Source organism: Lonchura striata, chromosome 2 (genome assembly GCF_050655825.1).
Source record: "Lonchura striata isolate lonStrDom1 chromosome 2, ASM5065582v1, whole genome shotgun sequence".
Classification (NCBI taxonomy): domain Eukaryota; kingdom Metazoa; phylum Chordata; class Aves; order Passeriformes; family Estrildidae; genus Lonchura; species Lonchura striata.
Window position 1 is genome coordinate 59,036,446 of NC_140704.1, and position 8,705 is coordinate 59,045,150.

Sequence of the window (8,705 nt, forward strand, 5' to 3'; positions counted from 1 at the left end):
GCAGTGTTTCAAATAGTCATATACTTGTCAGCCCTCACCACCTCTTATCAGTAAACAGCATATGGTTACTTCTGAAAACAAAATGTAGGCATTAATGAGAAAAATGCTTCATAAAATTCTTATTTTCCTCTCTTATACCTACCTTTTCAGTTACTGCACTGAAGCCAGAACACGTAAAACTTTGTGTTTTATTTCGATTAATAAACCTATCATAAGGACATAAAAGATTGTTGGTCAGGAAAAGGCCACCTGCCTCGGTAAGACTGCATCCTTTAGATTTATTTTAACCTCACCTCTCTGCTTTGTAACTGTATCATTTAACCCCTTTGTCTATAAAAGTGTCTTTTCTGGCTCTTAAACACATTTATTCTGTTTGCCATCTTATTTCATATGTTGCCAAGTAACAAAGACCACTGAAGCTAAGTAGGTCACCTCAAAGTCTTCCCTTTTCCAAAGAGAATAAATTTAACCTTTTCTTTTTTTTTTTTCTTTCCCTCATAAGAACAAATACTATGAAAGTCCAAACCTTTTTTGACTGCTTTCTCTTATATATTCTCTGGAGCAGGGATATTTTTGGGATGGAAATAGGATCAGATTTGCTAAAAGACCTTAACTAGCACTTCTTTTGCATAGAATATCTGTCTGTGTGCATGCCAGTTTTTCCCTTTTTTCCAGGTTGTTGTTTTTTCTCTGTGTGTGTGCCTAGCTATCTGCTTATTTCATGTGATGTTTTGATTTGTGATCTTTTTCAGAAGTGTTTTTAGCATTGATGGATTTAGGGATTTTTTCCAAATAAAATATATCTCATGGTCAAAAATTTAATGATGATAGTATATATAGCCTCTTTTTACAGTCATTGCGAATTTTAGAGAAAAAAAGTGTAGAATTCCAGTTTTTAAATTTTATTATTGACTTTGAAAAAATATGTATAGGCAAGGTTACCAACCTATTGCTCTCACTTTGCCATTAGCTTAAGGAAGAAACACATTACAATTCTCTACTGTTTGGTTAAGGCAGGAAGAAGATAGCATTTGACAATAACCAATTGATATGATTTGTCCCTGTCAAAAGTTCCTGAGAGCATTAGTGTCACTCCTTTCAGAGACTGTGGCTATTTGTAGGACCCTGTCTGCCCTGAGGGAAGAAGCCATATAGGGATTGCACAGACAGTAGGCAGCAAGTTGAGTTAGCTGCTCAGGATATGGTTATTATTCCATAGGAAGGAGTTTAAGAATGCTGAGGAGGACGTGGCAGATGGAAAGCAGATGTAAGAATCATTCTGCTGCTGTTAGTCCAGCTACAACTGTTCACTCATCTGGGAGTGCTGATGAGTAGGTACTGGGTAGCTGGACAAGGTGCAGCATGGTTACAGCCCTCCTGGCCCACCCCATGTGCTCAGCTTGGTGTTCTGTAGAGCCTATGCCACAATGATGAAGAGGTGCTGTATCCTGCAAACATCCCCTGATGCTGACAGATCTCAAGGGACCTTCTACCCTCATTGCTGTGAGGCCAACTAGTGACACCCATGTTTTGCCATCTCCTCCTTTTACTGTTCAATCATCCTGAACTCTAGCCTGGATGGCACAATTATTCTACCTTTAAGAAAAAAAAGTTAGAAAGTAATTCTTTACTTGGTACTATTTAGCTCCATCTCCAAAAGCCTTTAACATAGGACAGCTTACTGCATTGAAATGAACACCCCAAATTAATATTTTTCCAGTCATTCTAATGAGAGTGGGCAGTTTTGTATATGGAAATTTTAAGCTCAGGATTTTAAAGGTGTCTTTTGCTAATATCAGTTGAACTTGGAGTTATGTAAAATCAGAAGACAGGGGCAATGCAGTGGTTCTTAGAAAAAATTCTCTTTACTACCTCTATTTGTTGCCTATTTGTTTTCATGTTCTAACATAATTAAAACTATCATAAATAATTTAAATCATAAATGTGATTTAGTGATTAAATAAATGTTAATCTTCAAAGCAATTTTTTTACTAGTTTCTTTGACAAACTCCTCTGTATAACTACCTGAAAGAAGACTGTAGTGCAGTGGCTGTCAGTCTCTTCTCTCAGGTAAAAAGCCACATGACAAGAAGAAATGACCTCAAGTTGCACCAGGGAAGCTTTATTTTGGATACTAGGAAAGAATTTCTTCACCCAAAGGGTTGTCGAGCACTGGAACAGCCTGCCCAGGGAAGTGCTGGAGTCACCATCTCTGGATACATTAAAAAGACATGGCACTGTAGAAGCAGCACTGTAGATGTGGAACTTAGGGAAATGGTTTAGTGATGGACGTGGCAGTGATAAATTTACGGTTAGCCTCAATGACCTCTTCCATCCTAAATGATTCTGTGATTCTATAAACATAAAGAGGATTTCAAACATAGTGCTTTTCAAATGATAATGTGTTTTTTTCCTTTCTGTTGGTGGGATTATGGGTTTTAGATTACTTTGAGGGATTCAGAGTTATGGTGAGAAAGTAGGGAAAAGGAAAATGTCTCTAGTTTTTCGTAGCTTTTATAGGTAAGTAAACAGGAGAATCTTTTGTTGGTGATGTATGCTAATGGAAAAGACAAAATAAATGAACACAGTTCAAAAAATTGAAGGATTGGTAGTTTTTATTTTTTTATTTACTGAATTTAATAAATCTTTAACATTAACATTAAAATTCTTTCTGCTGCTTCCCTCACTTATCCCTCAAATTGATCAGAAACCACAGAATATTATCAGCTAAATAAGAAAAACAGTGAATTACATCTCCTTTGTATCCTATGTTTTGCTTTGTTCCTTCTGGTATTCCTAATCTCTTCTGAGCAAAGAATAAGTGAGGTGGTGACTAGCATGTAACAAATAATTTACTGGAGGACTCAGTATGACATTTGTCTCACTGTTTTCAGCCAACTAGATTTTAACTAGAAAGAATCCATTTAAATATATTTAGTTCTCTTGATATTTGAAGACCAAGGTCTCATTTGCTGAAAATTTTTTGATGCAACACTATAGCATGTCTTCTAGTTATGCTAATTATTTTCTTCCAGCTGTTACAAGAGCAGCTGTTGTACTTTGTACACAAAAAGCAGCAGTAAAGGTGCAGAGATGTTCTTGTTATCTTCTGCTATCTTTCTACTACTTCCCGGCCTAAGTTCCATTTCTGACATCCCAGTGGGACCTGCTAAAAATGGACACAACAAGGAGAAAAATTAAGGGAAGCATAAAAACTACCCTTCACCATCTTTGATGCAGCACTTGCCAAAATAGTTTGACAGTGTGATACAACTTACCTTTAGTACAAAAAGGGAGAAACAAATTAAACATTATAGATTTATATTGTGCCAAGGATCTTTTCTGGCTCTGCGTAGAGGCTATTGTGGAGGTATAATAGCTACAAGCTGCTTTAGAGAGTAGTCCTTGTGACAGCTGCCTGACCCACATATGGCCATGAACAGTCCTGTATTTCATCTGTAGGATCTGTAGCACTTAGACTGCATTTCAGCCAAGATAATGCTTCGGATGAGCAGGATCCCACCTTGTTCTGCCATGGGCCAGAGCAGCCCCTGGCAGCCTGTGTCAGTATCACGACTCAGCCCTTCAGCATCCTCACCTATTTTGGTGCCTCATTCATGGCTTGAATTTTTTGATACAAGGTGAGTGAAAAGAAGGTTCATGAAGCTGCCACAGAGATTTCACAGATTCCTCAATGTGGAAGCTGCAGTTTTTGGGACTACTCTTGTGGTCCTATGCATAAGGCATCTATGAGTTCATCACTAAAAACTTGTCACTGTGACTGACACAAGTCAGGTTATTCTCCTGGTCACTATTACACTGAGATTATGACAGTCGCTACTGCTCAATACAAGCTAAAACAACCTCTCCCTAAAGTAAGAGAGCTTCATGGCTGTTAAAGGCAAGAATCCACAACTCTCACTTGTGGGATTGTGTGGATGTTTAGAAGATATATAGAAGAGAAAAAGGTAGATAATGTGATAAAAAAGGATGAACATGCATGACAATCTATGTCTCTACAGTGTATCAGCATCATGTATCTAAAAGAGTATCCATCTTGGCACAGAAAAAAAAGTAGGGGGTCAAATAGTAATATTTGGCTATTATAAGGTAGTGATCCAATTTTTTGAACAGCTGTTCAAAAACTTTTTAATAGCTGTTAATTTTTTAAATAGCTGTTAAACTATTAATGGAATTGTGAATCAATCTTTGCCTAGAAGGCAGTTGTTGACACATCTGAAAGCATCTGTCATGCTGTGTTGAGATCCATCCCAATCTTTTGGTAGAAGAGCTGACTGAGTGGCTATGCAGGGAGGGAGTAGGTGATGTTCTGGAAAGACACCACAGTGTTTTTAATGCAGGTCAGCACTGATATAAGAGGCAACCATGTGGCAGAGCTCAGATGTCCACACAGGCAAACCAAAATTTGCATCCCTGTTGAATTTTCAAACAGTTTCTAAAAGTTGGCAAATATCTGTCTTCTTTGTAGATAAGGAGAGTAAAAAGTTTTATAAAATTTGTCTTATAATCTTCAGGATGTACCATAAACATTGTATGGACGTGCATTCAGCAAGTAATCAAACACTTGCATGGACCATGAAAGGATGATGGTAACTTGGATCTTTTGGGTTTTTTACTACCCTTTTCTCTCCCTTGTGCCAGAACTCCCCTTGTTTTCCAACACCAGAAAAATGAAACAGATGGATTTGCCTATATCCAGGCTTGATCATACTCTTGAATGTATAGGCTATTTTAGATAAATGGTATTTTATGAGGCTATGTTAGATAAAGGTGATGAGAAAATGAATTCCACAGCATGCATTATAACATGAGTTCTTTCATCCTTTCAGCACAAGACATCTCAAGTTATCATGAGAACAGATCATATAACAGTTTTAGCAGGCATACAATGATACAACAGAACACAGAGTGATATTCCACATTGCTTAAATGAAACTCTTGATAGCCACGACTTACCACTGTTTCACTGATTTTGACTACATAAAGTCTTTCATCTGAAAGCCTTTCAACAGCATGAGAAATGATGATACCCTTTTTCTGTAGAATATAGAAAAGATATGTAGAGAGGTTAAGAAGCTTATCTGATAGAGGTGATTCTGGCAATAGAACTCACACCTTCAAGCAGTACAACCTAATTGGGTTTTGAGTCTCTATACAAGTTAGAGAAAGGTTTTACTTGAGGCTTGTCTTCTAATCCCACATGAATCTAGAAAGCTTCAGCACTTTATATGGATCAAGCCTATGGTCATATTAATCTACTAGCTTTAAAAATTTAATTTGTAAGCAAGATCAACTTTATCACTTCAGCATGCTCAGGCAGCTCAAATCAGAGTGAGCATGAGTTTTACCATAAAGTCCCTAGCAACGCAAGTTTAAAGCTTGTAATGTTAAATAATTCATATTTAAATTAAGCCCTCAGAATTCTTATGACATCTCACTGTTTGCTGTAAGTATTCTTCCTGTGGTACAGCAACACACCTACCAAGTTTTATACTGATATTTTCCATTCACTTCTATGAGATAGAATCCAAATGACTGAACTGTAATGATAATCTCTACCCAAATTGTTAGAAGAAATCTGTCTTACTTTAACAATTTGGGAGATCCAACAAGGTTGTTGCATGAGAATCACTCTTTACAATGCTCTGAATCTTAAAGAAAGAACAATATACTCTGTTATGACAAATAAAACTAGTATTGTACCCTGAAATTTATTTATTTGCTTTGAAAACAAACATACCTTTTAAGTAGGTTAAGTGTGATATTCACGTGCCCTCTGAACACAGAGAGACTTAGCTTTCCTGAGTGAAGCTGTGAGAGAAGCAGAGAAAAGAGAATCAAAACAATTCTTATCCTGTGTTTGTGCCCATGTGGAATGTGGTATGGAGATTGTTTACCCAGGGTGATTGCTTGACTGGATTCTGGTGATGGTGTGTTGAATTCATTGACCAATTGGATCCACATGTGCTGGGACTCTCAACAGAGAGTCACAGGTTTTCTAGTTAGTAGTTCCTGTTAGTGTAATATAGTTATAGTATAATATAGTATAATAAAGTAATTAATTAGCCTTCTGAAATCATTGGAGTTCAGAACTCATTCTTCCTAGGCACTGGGTCGCTTATCCAATAGGTTAAGTACCTCTCTCAACAGCCAGGATAAGTACTTAAAAATCATCCTAAATTTTTTGCAAATTTATGCATTGGAGGACTTAGTTTTTCCCTAATAGTCTGAAATGGATATTTTCAGTTTGTGGCTCATTTGCAGAACACATTCCTTTGTTGTGCATGCTAAGTAATCAAAGTGCAAGGCATTACCTCCTATTCCAGATGGATATTGCAGCACAGCTCAGAGAATAACTTCAAATCATGTGAGCTGTGTCCATTCTTCATAGGAGAGTTTTCAGGAATATTCTGTCACAGGATATTTCAAGTTATTGAAAATAAATATATTCTACTCTTTCTGTATAAACTTTCTTATAGTATTAGGTTTCATGGTGGTCATAGGTTGAATCATATATCTGTGAAATACCCATTAACATTTACATTAATTCTCATTTTTGACCAAGTGAGATGTACTATTTTCTTGGAGGACTTTGTATTTGACACTGCATACTCTGTATTTAGTAAATTCCGCTGATAAGTAAGCACATGAACAGACATCACTGATATTGTGTTCTGTATGCAGAAGAGTCTCCTGCATTTCATTTTTGGATATTTTTGACTGTTATCACAAAAATGAAGGCTGAGTGACAGAGGTGACTTATCTTGACAAGAGATACTTCTGCTTTGCAGAGGACCACAAGGAGGAAAAACAAGAGAATAAAGATAGAAGGTTTGACTTATGTCTTGTTCTACATACAGTGCATCTGGAATTATATTTTCCTTTGAAGACTGCTTCAAGCACAGAACTGACAATCAGGTATAATTTATCGACAAGAGAAATGACAGGGTCAGCATTTCAAAGTAAAGTTTAATGTAAGTGTTGAGTGAAGTAACAATAACTAGTACTAGTCACTCATCTATATTACCATTCATTGCAGAATATACAATATGTGAATATCTTTATAGTCTATATTTAGTATCTAGTCATTATATATTGTATTCAGCTTCTTTGTCTATTGTACTTACTTACTTTTTCTCAAATCCCAGGCAGTCTTGGATATTTTGGTTGCGTGCATTTGGAGTGAGACTGTACAATAAGGCACAATAAAATCCCCATGGCATTATTTCCTTAGTGCATAGATGATCATACAGAAGCCAATAGGTACATTTAATAAAGTAAGATCAAATCCATGGGGGAAGAAAAAAAATTAAAAATTGCTCCTATTATGTTCATTGATTTCCATTATCTTTATTTCCAGGAAGATTCTATACACTTTGATCTATACTCTGCAATCCTACTTGCCTTATATAAAACTTCCAAATGAGGCCTTTCTTTCAATAGTCAGGACAATATCCTACAGACCAGAATCAAAAAAGTAAGACAAAGCAACATATTTTCCTAGCCTGTGGGTTCCTTTTGTTCATTAGCTGAACAAAAAAAGAAAGATATTTCTAGTATTAAAAAGAGTGTTTAAGTTAAATTGCATTAGAATTGAACATTTTAAAGCAATATGTAGCTCATGGACAAAACTAAATAATTTAGTAAATTAATTTTGAGCTCAGGACTCTAACAATTTGAATTTTAGAAAAATAATATTCATTTGAGTGTCTTCTTTAAAACATTTCTCTCACAGTGTAAAAGGTAATTGTAGGTCCACTTAACACCTAAAAGACAAGTAGCTTTAATTATGCATATGATGCAGAAGAATCAATTAAGTAACAGAGTAATTGTAAGATGACTAAGGTCAAATACGCAAGACAGCAGCAGAATAAGGAATAGAACTCTTTTTTATTCTGTAGCTACTATACATAAATGAGATGGAAATTAAAAAGTAATTAGGGGAAATATATTGAATTTGTATTCCTAATAGACTACAGGGTTTTGGCTTTCTTTTCTATGCTCTGGCAGAACCCAGGGGACTGATACACATTTGCTGGTAGGTGCAGGAGGTAGCTCAGCTGCAATGCATTGATCTGTGTACCAGGTTGTAATGTTCTCTAATTATGCATTTTATTCTGAAAGCATGGCTCATCATACTTTGGCATATTGAGACACACATTTGTGATTTGGTGAAAACAACTGTGCTCTACTCTATACAGTATGTTTGTAAATAAACAACAATTTCATGTGAGGCAAAACACTACACAGCCTTAAATGTAGCCTATAGTTTTCCTTGCCTTATTCTTGAACAACATTTAATAACTTCAACAAACAAAATTTTGCACTTAACATCACTTTTTTCTTTAATTGTGTGGTGAAAGAGCCTAAGTTTAAGCTTTTTCATATTTCTCATTTAATGGACCAAATTTGCCTAAAATGTCCATTATATTTTTGTATTTCCAAAAAAAAGTGCAATGTTGATCTACCTAGAACTACCTTATGTACTCATAACAATGGTGTTTCTATATATATTTTAGTACACATACATAGAATTTAGCAGAATATCACAGTCATATACTTGATCATACATGATGCATGGTAACTTCTACCAAGTGTTTTTCACTACACATACTTTAGCTTTCAGGCAGGAATGGCAGTAAATAGTGAGCATCATCAGGTTTCCTGTTCTTTTCTGGTTTAAA

The 8,705-nt window shown here is 35.8% G+C and overlaps 1 long non-coding RNA gene across 1 annotated transcript; it reads right to left on the reverse strand.

The window, feature by feature from the left end:
• Positions 1–2,597: 2,597 nt before the first annotated feature.
• LOC146768264 (uncharacterized) lies at positions 2,598–8,330 on the reverse strand. The gene is made up of 3 exons (XR_014952521.1): positions 5,762–8,330; positions 4,978–5,058; positions 2,598–3,169 (listed from the first exon to the last, which is right to left on the reverse strand). It is a non-coding gene; the product is annotated as an uncharacterized LOC146768264 (long non-coding RNA).
• Positions 8,331–8,705: the final 375 nt, after the last annotated feature.